This window comes from Coturnix japonica, chromosome 15 (assembly GCF_054131305.1).
Source record: "Coturnix japonica strain WE chromosome 15, WE-NBRP24, whole genome shotgun sequence".
Lineage (NCBI taxonomy): Eukaryota > Metazoa > Chordata > Aves > Galliformes > Phasianidae > Coturnix > Coturnix japonica.
The window spans coordinates 6,164,402-6,177,098 of NC_140677.1; the positions used below are offsets into that span (position 1 = coordinate 6,164,402).

At 42.4% G+C, this 12,697-nt stretch overlaps 1 long non-coding RNA gene across 1 annotated transcript; it reads right to left on the reverse strand.

Moving 5' to 3' along the window:
• Window positions 1-4,166: 4,166 nt before the first annotated feature.
• Window positions 4,167-12,391, reverse strand: LOC107319937 (uncharacterized). The gene is made up of 2 exons (XR_001558044.3): window positions 12,274-12,391; window positions 4,167-5,859 (listed from the first exon to the last, which is right to left on the reverse strand). It is a non-coding gene; the product is annotated as an uncharacterized LOC107319937 (long non-coding RNA).
• Between the last annotated feature and the right edge of the window lie 306 nt (window positions 12,392-12,697).

Below are 12,697 nucleotides of genomic sequence, written 5' to 3' on the forward strand. Positions count from 1 at the left end.
TTTTAAATGGGAGGAAAAGCTGTGTTTTCCCAATGGGAGGAAGCTAATCCATGGAAGAGGAGCGTCCAAAACTGAGAGCACCATCTTCTCATCCCAGTGGTGAGTGAAGCCTGATGGCTGTGCTAGACCAGGTTGAACTGTGTGAAGCCTGGGTCAGGATTAAATCAGGGGAGTTTGTGGCTGCTGCTTTGAGGTTCCATTCCAAATACTCTCCAATCTTCTGTGTTATGGAGTATGGCTTTGCTCATTCTGTTGCTATCATTTTAGTCATAGACTGTTGAATCATAGCCAGCAGGGGGGCATGGGGGAAGAAGCGACACAGTAGGTGTGTGAGAGCAGAAATTATCCTTGAAGTATGTTGGGGTGGAATAGCAATGATTACCAGAGGATAGCAATTGTCTCTTTACTGGTTTTCCCCATCCAGAACTGGTCTTAAGAATCTTCCTGCTTTTTCCAAAAACAAAGGACTTCTCATATCTAAAGCACTTCAGAGTAATTTCATCTCCTGTTTAACTCCTGGCTAATAATTTCATCTTTCATTTCCTCCTATTGTTCCCTCTGGCATGTATCCCATCTATTATAAGCCCCAGATATCATAAAGTAATTTTTTCAGATTTAGTGAGAGGGAAATAAGAGTCAGATGGTTTGAAGTAAGATTTTTATAGCAGCACAAGTTCTGGAAGCATTGTACAGAGACTTGTATTAAAGAAATAGCTCCATGGGAGGAAACAGGAGTGAGGAGACAAAGCAGTCCTAGCTCTCTAAGAGCTGTATTACTGCCAAGGCAAGAGTAATTGCTCCTATTTAGGAATCTAGTGCAAAATGGTGCTTTGCAGGCATGAAGGAGGGAGATGAGATTTTCACAGGCACAAAGTAGCCGCTGGATTATTGCTTGTGGCAGCTGGGCTTTTCTGAAAATCTCCATCAGACTGCTGTATTGAGGAAGTTGGCTGTGAGACAACATGTTTACAATGTTAATCTCTGTAAATATGGTTCTTGCCACATTGTATGCACAATGGCAGCAACTGCAGATTCATGCTAGCTGGACATGAGTGTGTATTTTTCAAAGGGGGCTGGGCTCCGGTGCACGATATCTCAAGGTGTTGTCCTGCTTCCACATCTTCTCCCATTTCTGCAAGTAACACAGCTCTGGGAACTTAGGTTTCTTATACCTTATGATGATGGATCGGAATCTCCAGACTACCAGCTCAGTCTGGAATTAGTGAGCTTGTCTCAGAGAGTTACGTATGCAGCTCTGCTAACGGACCCCTCTGGATGTGTTTCTTTTCCCTCTTATCCACATCAGCATTTGCCTAACCAGGATAAATGCGTTGGCTATTTAGACAGGAGAAGATGATGGGACTTCCTGGAGGACACATCAAACTGGTCCCACTGGCACAGCTACAGAGAAAGTGGGCGGAGGATCAAAAACTGGGTTTTATTTGCATTGTGTTCCTCATTCTGTTCAGAAACTAAACATTTAGCATGCAGGAGATGGGACCATCTGTTGGTTCCATATACTGAGAGTGCTAAACTGTAAGAAATCTTCTACGTGTTAGAATTAATTTCAATCCCAGTCACTGGTTTCCTTTCCTTGCGCTGAAATGTACAGGATGCCTTATGGCCTGTTATGCAAATAGTTGGCTATAGTCTGATTCATGGAACTTAATATTAATTAGAGCATTTCATAAATCACAGCTTTCCTCACCCACCTCAGGGCCCTGAGCAGGAAGGAGGGCTGACACTTTGCAGTCATCTCCTGCCTTGTGGGTTTGAACACTGCATGAGCAGCTCTGACAGTCCCAGGGAGCCTGAAGTTGTTCATGAGGATATCTTTCACAGATCACCTTGTTTCCTGTGCCAAATCAGCACTGACAGGAACCAAAGGTTTGCTTTTTCTGAGGATTTTTCTTTTAATGGATAGACTGCAGGAGTGATGTTGGGGGGTCAGAGAGGAAAAACTCCCTTTTAGAAAAGGAGCTATAGCCAAACAGCAAAGGGCAACTGCTGTATCAAGTCAGCCAGCAGTCCAATTTCATTTGAATGTGGGATACCAGCAGTAGAGGTGATGACGTCCAAAACGACCAGTCCTCAAAATATTGCTCAGTGAGTGCTTATTTCTCTTTGAAGAGTTATAGTCTTGGTAGCATCTCTGGTTATGCTTGCTTTAGACCAGCGGTGTGATTCTCTTTCTCTTGTATCTCTTTGAGATACAAGAAGTCTTCTTGTGGCAATGTGATGACTTGTACAGCGATAGGTCCCAGCATCAATGAGCTTTGTGCTGCTGAAGACCGTATCTCCAGTAGCTTTCTAGGGCTTTTGCTATCCATTCTGTTAAGGTGTAATCCTGCATCTCTCAGCATTTCTGGTGACTTCAGTGTGTTTCAGAAGGTGTGAGGAGGTAGGTCTGGCCCAACAAGTGTTAGACTTAAAACCTCACTGTTCTGGATTAATTGCTGCTTGCCTGTAACTGTGTTTTGGATTTAATGAACAGTTACGATGATAACCAGGATCTCACTCTTTATGGAACAGCAGCACTTCATAAATAGTGAATTGTGCTCTTTCTACATCCGTGCTGGTTTCCTACAAATCTGGAAATGAAATTATGTGGCTGCTGTCTTAGAACTGTAGCTACTGAACAGCTATTGCCAGCAGATTCATCTAATATACATAAATAAGGAAAGGAATTCCATATGGTCTGGGGAAAAAATAAATACCACACGAATGTGGCACGGCGTTTCTTGAAGAGGAGGAAAGAGTGTGTTTATTGTTCTTTTCTTGCAATATGAAATACTGCAATATTGCAGTGAAAGCCCTACTGTCTTTAGTTTCAAATGGGATCCCTGACCTCTCAGGGCTTCTTTTACCGGCAGCTCTGTTGTGTACTGATGACTGAAGTTCCCTGTGAATCTTTGATGTGATACCTGCAGGAGCCTATTATGAAGGACACCTTTGAAAGGAGAAAATGGATATGTTCTCCGTACTGGGACTGCAACAAGTCCAAACAGAGCCAATATCTTGGTACCATGTGTCTAATGGTGATAGTATCACAGAGCACTGTGTCACAGAGCACTTATAAAATCCACTGCTTTGGGTTGTGAGTTTTGTTGGTTTTTTTTGTCCCCTTCATTTCTTTGGAAGGACAGCTGAAAACGAGAAAATAGATAGCAAATAGAAGTTATTGGAGCATGGCTGAAGTGTAAAAGCTTGAGTTTGTTGTTAAGATGTAAGGAGTAGTCAGGGGTTCTTAGAGGTATAAGACATGTTTTCTACTACTTTTCTTAACCAGATGTAAGAGTAGATGATCTTACATAAGCCCAAAAGTATGTTGATACAGCTCATGAATAAGATACGGAGTTTGGGACCAATTCCTATCATGTAACCTGGTATAACCTGGTAGCGGTGACATAACTTTGCTGTAGGATTTGCATTGGCTTGATGTGGTGAATTTGTTTGAGCTGTAAAGCTCTAGAAATGACAAGAGCACAATGTTTCCTGAAAGCACTGAGATGCAGGGAGATTAAAGGAAGTCAAGAGAACAGAAACCTTTCCGGAGAAGGTAGAAAAGGAGACTTATAGAGGGTAACAACATGAAGGAAAAGGAAGGAGGAAACAAGATCTGCAGAGGAAACTTTCAGCATGGGATGATCTTTGTTGGAGACTTTATATCTTTTAATGTTTTTGTTCTGTTTTTTCATTGCTCAGTGGAAAGTATTCAGGAGAATTGTGAAAAACTAGCTGAACATTTTTATAAAGAAGGAGAATTGGCTGTTTTACTGTAATTTGAGGAAGGGATGTCTGCCAATGTGAAATTCCTGGAAATGTAGCAGACCAAAGGGAAAAGCCTTATGGTGAGAGAGGCAAGAGTTGGTGGGTTGTTCCAAGCTGGATCTCTGAGGATCCTTGAAGGTGATTGAAGGCATGGAGATACTGTTCTAGGGCAGCACTGAAGCTGCTGTGTGGCTTTAAACCATCATGGGAATGAGCTTGCTGGATGTGCAGACCTAGAAAGATGACCAGATGTTGCTGTGCTTTTTCCCCTCACCCTTTCCCCTCCCCTCTGCACAGGGATAATGTGTTATAATGGAGAAGCTCGCCCAAAGCAGCAAGGAGTTAAAAACTCCATCAAACTTTAGGTAGATTAAACATTAAATTATTCTGGCACGTTATATTAAACAGTCAATTATTTATTAGTGGCACTGGAGAGCACATGAATTCTCTAGATCAGAACAAATGCTGTGATGCAGTCCAGGCTATTTTTAATAGTAGTGCTTTGGACATAGTGTGCTGGATGTGATGTGTCTCATCACTACGCGCATCATTTAAAGCTTTTATAAACAGCCACGCTCTTCCAGAAACCAGACGTTAGGCAAGCACTTGGACAGCAGCACAGAGCAGTGACGTAGCAGCATGATAAACATTTGCAGAGATCCAAGTAGGGTCTTCAGGATCGCTAAATGTTTGCGAAAACATGACGTGGGAAGGAGGGCTTGTTATGGGACTTGGAGGCTGTGTTAACTGTGTCAGTAATGTTTAAGAAGCAAATTCTCTTGAGATTCCAAATTCCCAGTCCTCTCAGGTTTGGAGCCAATCAAAACAAGAGCAAGTTGCTGAAGAACTCCTTCAGCAAAGGGTATTGTGTTTCTTCTGCTCCTTGCAGTAATGTAGCAATAGCAGAGGAAACTCCTGCGAATCTCAGGAGATGGTTGTACATGGCAGGATGCCACTTACTTACCTGCCTGAGTCAGCTGCATGGAAACAAGTTGAACAGTAAAGTGCACTGCCTTCCTCTCCTGCAATACCACCACATGCATGTTGTGCATTCAAGGGCAAGTAATGCTACTGTCAGTACTATAGTGAGAGCTATTTTTAATTTACATGATGGTCTAATGTAAGCTGCCCTAGTTTTCTAGTACCCATGCCTCAATGTGACATAGGGACAGAGCAGAGAACTCACTTCCTCAGAGGCACTGCATTATGAGCCACTTCTTGCAGAACCACTGGTGTAGTAATAAGGAGCTGTAGTGAATAAGTGAGTTGGCATGGGACCCAATGCTTTTACTGCAATGACTTGCAGTTGGGAAGCTACCTGCTGCTGAACCCTGGGAGGAGAAGAGGAGTTGGCAGATCCTGTAGGACAGAAGCACATCAAAAGAGATGAGAGGACATTCATGCATACATGGGAGATGACCACCACCTTGAGTTCCCAGTGTTGTGCTGCTGGATGCAAACCTTTCATAGCTGGGATAGACTTTTTGCTGTTTTGAGTGCAGCGGTGTAGTGGGCTTCTATTTCTAACTGAAGCAGAGAGGCATGCTGAAATACGAGTTGTGTCAGAAAACAGACTCTGTAGCTGACCTCCAAAGTAATATCATTTAACAGCATCAACAAATGGACTGACAAACTGCTGGAAAAATACACATAAAATATGGAGCAGCAATTGCGTGATTTAAACCCATAAGGACAATGTAGAATTGATGTTCAAAATCTGTTCCCAAGTGCTTTTGTCATCATCTGTTACAAGTGCAGTACGCTCGTCCAACTGATGCGATTCCCATGGTTGTCTTGGCAGTACTTGAGTTACATCCCACCCCAAGGGAGCTGACCTTTTCGTCACTGTGAACAGAAAATAGTCCCTCTTGGAATTCAGTGACCCTGTTCCAGTTTGACCATGTACTTTCTGATGGCTTGCTGAGGTCATTAATGTTGATTTACTCTATTCCTGTGCAAAACGATTTGGCACATCTCTTTGGAGGGAGCCCATGACTCCACATTCAGTGTTCGATGTCATGCTGTGGAGTTGTGCCGCTTGTCTCAGAGTTTATCGTGATGCCTTGACTTCTACCCCATAGGCTGGAGCTAAGAGAGATGCAAGGAGAATAAGTCAAAATAGAACAGTGAGAATTATAGACTTGTAGAATCACAAGGTTGGAAAGGACCTATGAGATCAGTAGACGGAGGTGTTGCCTCTTGCCATGAAAAGCCATCCTAAACAACCTGGCTGGGATCAGAGAAGTAATGTTGAATTGTAAATAAATGGAGGCAGCACTCACAGCAATCCTTTCCTACCAACTGAATGAAAGTAGGAGAGCACGTGTTTTTGAAGTGTGCATCAGCAGTGAGGGGTCAGTGGGTGAGAGCAGCATTTAACTGCTGTCTTGCCAAATGTCCAAATCAAAACTACTGAGGGAGAGGGGGAACAAATCCATGAAATATGGAAACAAAAATAAAGGGAAAATAAGTTGTGGAAAGGAGAAAGAAAACAGAGCTCAGAAAGAATAGTGAAGAATATGATTGAACAAGAAACAAAAGTTGAATAGTGGCACATTCCTTTTGCAGTTGGAAGCTTAGTTCAAAATTAAAAGTAAGATGTCTGAAAATGAAGGTAATCAGTGAAGCTGGAAACAGCTGAAAGAAAAACTCCAAAAGGGCACTTAATCCCAAAGAAAAACCAGAAAAAAATTATTGCCTGGACTGTCATCAGCATCTCCTTTTCTCCATCTCATTTCTGCAGCGTTGTGTTGCTCCTTCAGTCGCTGGAGCACTGATTAAAATAGATATGGGGAGGGGGAAGAAAAAAAAGAGGTGAGCTGTAGTTCTGGTGCATATTAGCACAGAAGGCAGCACTTCTGAATGTTTGTTGTTTATTTTTCTAGTTGGAAGTTATAGGCAACTTTAAATGGAAAAGCAATTGCAGTGGTACAACTGAAACTTTTCATTCACTGCTCCCCAAGCAGAGCACTACAGAATGTCACAGTGGCACGCTTCAGTCTCTATTTCAAATGATTTTAACCTAAGTAATGTGGAGAATCTCTACGAAAGTCAAAGTGGGAACACCGTGCACCAGTCACAGCTTTGTTTTGATGCACAGAAATAACAGCTTGCTCTCAGAACTCTGCTGCTGCTGTTACTGCCCTCAGTGCTTGAAAAAGGATGTTTCTCCTCAGCTGACATCTGCCGCTGCTTTTTGATAAATCACATCAGCTCCTTCAGCACAGAAACCATTGGGGGGGAAAAAAAAGGTAATAATCAAAAATGGAGAATAAAATGGCTTGGAGCACCCTGAGATGTTAACTGGGTATTTGCTAGCCTTCTCGCCCAGTAGTCTGAATTCCAGTCCAGAGACAGAATTTTAGGAGCCAATTCAAATATTTGCACCTCTTAACGCTCCTTTTTAATAGATAAATAAATAAGCCTTTGTTATGGTGCTATGGAAAATCTGACAGCGTTTCACAGGGATCCAGCTGAACAAGCAGTCCTGAGGGCTGAGATCACTGCAGGGACTGAAGGAGGCCTGGCTGTGCCAGCACAAAGGGATGCTGCAGCCTGTGCTCCCCAGCTGATCTGCTGGGGCGGTCAGGCTGTTACATCCCTGGTAGGATACGGTCATCCTGACAATAAATCTAACTATGTACTGTGATAAATGCAGGTGTTCAGATCCCCTTTCCTTGATGCCTAAAACTCATTTTTAGTGAGGAATATTTTCATGAAGACAATGCAAACTCATTTACTCTGCCACTGGGAAAGCTGCTCACCTACTGCACCTTGGACACAGCAAAGTAATTGTACTGGAGGAGGAAGATGTGCTGAACAGGGGATGGGCTTCAGCAGAAACTCTGTCTGATTGAAACCCGGAGCACTCAAACTCAGCACATCCTGTGTTTGCTTATCTTCCCCTTTTTGATACTGATCTTCAGATCTGCATTCCTCATTGATTTCACATTATTGAAAATAACAGCTTTGGCATGGCAAGGCTACCAGTGATGTGCTAGGACTGTTTAAGATGAATGGCTGTTTTCTTAGATACTCTGAAAAGACTATAAAGTAAAACAGACTTTTTCTCTGTATATTAAGCTCAGCTGCTGCCTCCCTTTTTCTGATCTAATCTGCAATAGGTGGTTGTCATATCCTGAATGCTTCTCCACCTGGATCTGTCTGTGGGTTTCTGTAATAAGTCAGACATTCCTACTGAGAAATACAATACACACATAAATCTGGCGTGCTGTTTGTTAGAGAAGGCTAAATCCTCTATCATCCATCCCATGACAAAGTCTGAGTGGTTACAGCAATGTACCACCACAGATTACATCTCCTGAATGTAATCACTGCAAACTTTTTACTTTCTGGAATAAACAGTACAGCTGAAACGTGATACTATTTCTGCAGACGCTGCAGTGTCGCTGCAGTGAGAGAACAACGCTGTGTTATCGATTCAGCTGAAATGCTTCTTGCAGAGCAAGCATCAAAGTAAGGCTGTTTTATCAGTTTACATATTTTAAACGGAGAGTTTATTTCTTGCGTAATCCTCCTCGAGGCATTCTGGTGGCTGAGCAGAACCATTGCCAGAAGCATCTGCTTCCTGATCTGCAAATGTAATTTCTGCTCTCCTCCTTCCATTTTTCTGGCTGGCTTCTGGAGTTTTTCCTGTGCTGTTACTGAACCTGATATTGGTGTTTTTAATGGAGAAAGCACAGTTTTGGATTTTTTTAAAGGAATTCCTGAATTTAGACAGAAACTGATTGTTTTGCTGCTCTGAGATCAGTCTCCTTGCTTTGCTGGAACAACCTGCTTCCTGTGCAGAGGATCGTACCAGGATGAAAACTACTGCATCCTGTTTGGCTTCAGGTCTATTGCATTGCCATCTAGCTATTTGTTCACCAGTCCCTATATGTATTGAGCTGCTCTGATAGAAGTGATCAGCTCAAGCATTAGGGACCAGCTGGTCTCCACAACCAGACCTGATGACAGGCAGAGTGCTTTAAAGCAGGGCTCCTGAAGCATGATATCCTTGCAGATCTCTTAAAGGCCAGGTTGGATGGGGTTTTGGGCAGCCTGATCAGTGTCCAATATGGTGGTTAGCAACACAACCTGCAGCAGGGGGACTGAAAATGGATGGTCTTTGAGGTAACTTCCAACCCAAGCCATTTTATGATTCTCTCTCTTCCTGTTTCTGCCTTTTTCTTGATGTTAAGATGGTTAACTTAGATGGTTTATGCCAGGACTCAATTGTGGGGACCATGAAAAGAAGTCTAGGAGCTAGGCTTTTGCACAGATGCTAGCTCAGAATCTTCCTCTATCAGCTTTGTGGAAGATGTGACAAAGATGAAGCTGTTTTAAGGTGTAGGTGAGGTGGGCTCTTTGCTCTCAAGGGTTAAATATCTACCTCAAGTGGGAGCTCTACTGCTGTTCCTAGTTGAGAAAATGGTTTGGAAATGAAAGCCCTTCTACTGTGTAAATGCTCATAGATAATGTCCTGAATATTTGGATATTTCTGTCTTTGCACTTGGTTATTTTAGAAATAATGATGCCCAAGCTGAGAAATAATGCAGTATCTGCAGTTAGCTTCACTTCTTACCCTGTGTTGAAGACTCCTGGGTCTGGTTGAGGTGGAACAGACCATTCTGGCTCTGCTAACAATGCCCTCAAGCAGGTGAGGAGCATTCCCCATGCCCCCTCTATTGACTGGGGATTGTTCTTACTTCTGTTGTCCTTTTCATTGCTACTTCCACCTGAATGTTTTTTTCCTTCATCCAACTTAAAATCTCTAATATCTATTTGTACTCTGTGTGGCAGTTTGGAAGAGAGAGAACTAGCACAGCAATTCTTTTTTTACACTTCCCAATTCTTTTTACTTCCCAAGCAGAGGAAGTAGCAAAATTGCTGATAATGAACTACCTCATTCATAGCTTATGACAGAAATGACTACCTCTTGTCAAGGCACGATCTTCGTGGAGAGGAGCTGAGGATTGAGAAATGCTATGAGTTGTCATTCTGACTCTTCCTTTTACCACTGCTGTTCCTTTGCCTTGAAGCTCTATCTTCTATTATTATCCAAAAAAGGAACTGGCAGGTTTCTCAAGGCTCTCCTTGCTGCTTGAGTATTTAACGCTTCTCTAGTGCCATTTCTCTGTTGTGGGCTCTACTGACCAAATGTCAAAGGTTATTTGGAGCTGTTGTAAATGGTTGACATTTCAACTCCTGCCTTGTTACTGGAGTGTTGTGAGAAATGTTTGTTGTTGTTGTTTTTGTTTTTATTTTTAACAGAAATTTCCTAACAAAATAATAATTCTGTATTTACTTCTCAAGATGCAGAAAGGTATGTTAGATCATGGGGGAAAAAAACCACCAAAAAACAACCTAAGACTGAAACATGACTCTTGGAAACAAAGAGTCAGGCTATTTTTATGGGTATAACTTTAGTTTAAGTTATGGGAGAGTGCACCATGCCTTCTTGCTCATCTTGTATTTTTTTTGTATTAAGCACTGAAAGTCAAAGATTTGTTTTCTCGAAGAGCTTCCTATTTTGTGTACATAAGAGACTTGTGGAAAAACAAATTATCTAGGGGTTGGACTTTGGTTTTGTTTCTGTTCTTCCATCTTTGGTCCTTCTCTACCTCTGAAACATCAGGAGATATGTTATGTCTTCAAAGAGGATGAATCATGGCTGTATCTGGTTACAGTCATTCCTGGGACTCTAAATAATATTAAATGACATGGACTACTTGCAAGAAGGATACGTTGACCCAAGCCTCTGTCTTTCGTTACTGCTTCTGGCATTTTTTTTTCTGGGCATTTCTAATAAGTTATTCTGACTCTAAAATTGCTGCTGGTTTGCTCCCCTCTCTGCCTGGATTATGGCTTCCTTCTGAGACTTAAAATGAGGGCTGGATGGAATGCTATTAATTTCCTATTGACATGTATCTGTTGGGAGAGGTGTCTTGGGTACATCCAGGACAAAGCCATTCAGGACACATGTTCTGGTAGTTTCCTTGGCTTCTTGGTGGGGCCTGGGCTAAACTACAAGATGAATATATCTCACTGTTGCTTTTCCACATATCATCTCCACTCTGCATTTCTGGCTCTGGTTTTTGATGCAGTAGGAGCAGCTCTTCTTCAAAATAGGGCAGCTATTCAGACTAATGCTCTTTCAGCAAGAATAAATGAGATCCTAGTCTTCTAAGCAGACTGAGATTCTTCCTATCTGAAAGATCTGGTGCAGTAGTTGTACCCATCACACCAGGTGACAAATGGCAGTGAAACTGTAATGGCTACTTTTATATGTGCCGTGTTAACTTGGCAAACACAATTTATGTTACTCCACCCGGGGCTGTGATTAGCAGGATATGATCTAGGAGTTCAATGTTTATACACAATAGTGCATTGGGATATTTGTTCTGATCCTTTTTCATTTAAGCATAAACTTTAAAATGCCTTACTTTTAAAACTAAAAATATCTGTCTCTCTTTGTTGTTGATGTTGAGGAAGTAGAAGAGTTCTTACATTCTAAATCTCAAATAAGTTTTGGCCCCATTGAGAGGTCTGAAGCTGGGGTCTGGTCTGGTCACCTTCTCTGCAGATTATTGCAATAGCAATAGATGCAGAGCAGCCAGCAACTGGGGAATAGGAAAATCTGCTGTCACTACTGTGCTGGGAGACTCTGGGTCCTCCTACAAGCTCCTACTGGGTCCCTTGAAGTTGGTTTACACTTCTAGAGGATCTTGCTGTGTTGCAAGAAGGAAATGGCTCTTTACCCTTAACAATCTCAGTAGATAAGGATCACTAGCTGCCAGAGAACCTGCTTTTCTGAGTAGTGATGTAAAGCCAGCAGGGCTGGTGACAAGGGCTTGCCTTTCCAAGGCAGGATTCATCCCAGGAGAGCGTGGTGCACAGCAGTCAACAGCTCTGGCAGTGCTGCAGCTGAATAAGCATGAGCCTGGGGTGCTTCCTAACCTGTGAGTACTACAGTGGCTTTTTGCTGCTTCTAGCAGTGACTTTTTGGGGTGTAATCATTAGACAGGATGCAAATAATTTAATAGTAAAATTACAGTAGTGTGTGCGCACGTTTTACTTGTCTTGAGAAAATAATAGCACCCTTTACTACTGCACAGGGAGTGGGAGCACTCCTAACTGTGCCATGTGTGTATTCTTAAAAGAATTAAATTGCATGGCTGCATTGTTCTGCAGAGATGTGTCTGCCCAGAAGACAAATCAGGACGTAATGTTAAATACGCTGTAGATCTTACGTATGCTATTTTTGTGCCTCTATAGCAATGAGCCTGTTCAGCTATGGGTAGCTTTATGCATAAGTCTCAGCACACAAGCCAGAAGATCCACACAACTGTTGTAGTTGCTGGTTTGTGCTGATACAAATTTAAACAGGATCTGTCCGTGCAAGAAGAAAACATGTGCATCTTTAATCAAGTTCTGCATTTTCCCCCCCATTTTTATGCTGATTTTCAGCTGTAGCAATTTCAGCAAAAATGTACGACTTACCAACACCAGGCTTCAGCTTCTCTGTGTGTAATGACATCAAACAATGCGGGTTTGCAGGAGGCTTCAACAAAGCAACGCTTGCCACTACTCACAGCAGAATTTCTGTCACCGGGAGAAGTTATTATATTCACACAGGGAAAGGCATTAGCTTAAAGGTTGGTGTTTTTGTTTGTTTGCAAGTCAAGGGTGGAAATTTTCAAAGCAGCGCAACGGACTGAATTAACTGTCTCCCATTACTGGAATGTGAATGTGAAGTTGCTGAAAGCAGCTGAAGTGCTCAGAGAGTTGGGAAATCTGCAGTCCATTGGCTGCACTAACACTGAGAAACATCTGCACCGCCAGTCCTCTCTGTCCTGCTGGCTGCTCTTAATAACTTAGAGCAGAGCTAACGTTAGGAACCATTGGGGTTTTTTGTGTGTTTTTT